The sequence below is a fragment of the Schistocerca serialis genome, chromosome 2 (assembly GCF_023864345.2).
Source record: "Schistocerca serialis cubense isolate TAMUIC-IGC-003099 chromosome 2, iqSchSeri2.2, whole genome shotgun sequence".
NCBI lineage: Eukaryota > Metazoa > Arthropoda > Insecta > Orthoptera > Acrididae > Schistocerca > Schistocerca serialis.
In genome coordinates, this window is record NC_064639.1 from 657,434,733 (window position 1) to 657,436,059 (window position 1,327).

The window sequence follows — 1,327 nt, forward strand, 5'->3', positions numbered from 1 at the left end:
TTGCTAAACACTTATGTTGTAAGCAAATGAGTGTTTCATAGAAGATGGTCTGTTCACGATGAGCTTGTCGGATTTGGTACAGTTTGTCATTACTCTCTCTGAAGGAGTCACGTACCTGTTATGGATTTGATGGGTTACATGTCGCTAGAATTATGGCTAATAAGTCTCATTTGTTCAGCTGAGGCTTGTAGTGTTATTTATCAGTGGTTGTCGTTTTCCTGTAGTTCTGAGCGTTGGCGTGCTTGTCTGTACGTCTGGCATGCGTAACCATCAGCAGTCTTGGGATCTGTGAAATTTTTGGTCCCCCTATTTGGTGTGAGGCCAACGGCCTTGCCGCAGTGGATACACCGGTTCCCGTCAGATCACCGAAGTTAAGCGCTGTTGGGCGTGGCCGGCACTTGGATGGGTAACCGTCCGGGCCGCCATGTGCTGTTGTCATTTTTCGGGCTGCACTCAGCCTCGTGATGCCAACTGAGGAGCTACTCGACTGAATAGTAGCGGCTCCGGTCAAAGAAAACCATCGTAACGACCGGGAGAGCGGTGTGCTGACCACACGCCCCTCCTACCCGCATCCTCATCTGAGGATGACACGGCGGTCGGATGGTCCCGATGGGCCACTTGTGGCCTGAAGACGGAGAGCTATTTGGTGTAGCAATATATGGAGATGGAAACATTCGGCGTTGTTCATATATACAGTGTATACTCGGCCTAGAGCGTCACATTTCATGAGTCCTGAATGATTTTCTAATGGAATTCCTTGCTTTTGTCCTTGAAAGATTTTTCTTGTTGTGGCTCAGGTATAATAGGTAGGTACTTTTACATGTAGAACTTGTTTTCGCGAATGGATCCGTTTCGCACAGTTAGTAAAATGCTTTTCTGGCGGTGTCTTTTTTGAAGTAAACTTTCTGGCCATTCTCCAAACGTAAGCTAGATTTTGCACAGTTGGTTCGCGCTCGGGCATGGGAAAACAGAAAATCCGCCACCCTGCTTCGTTATTGTTGATGTATCTTCCTACTCGGTACATGAGACCTTCATTGTTTCTGTTTTGTTGTTCGCTGTCTTTGGCTGTTTGAAATACGGCCACGTCACTGCCTTTGTACGCATACTTACATACATATTTGATGGATTTCACTGAATTGCAGTATTCCACGATTATGTGTGCTTGGAACATTTCGGCTGGTAGTATGTTATATGGCGATCCATTGATCATCTACTTCCAGTTCGTCGCTGCCTCGTATTCGTATTTTTGCTGTGAAGCCACCGTTTGTGAGTGATCGTGATCTCTATTTGGAACAGCCATCAACTCCGGGTTTTGTGTCGTCCAGGT

At 46.6% G+C, this 1,327-nt stretch overlaps 1 pseudogene; it reads left to right on the plus strand.

The window, feature by feature from the left end:
- Positions 1-320: 320 nt before the first annotated feature.
- On the plus strand, positions 321-438 carry LOC126459413 (5S ribosomal RNA; annotated as a pseudogene).
- Positions 439-1,327: the final 889 nt, after the last annotated feature.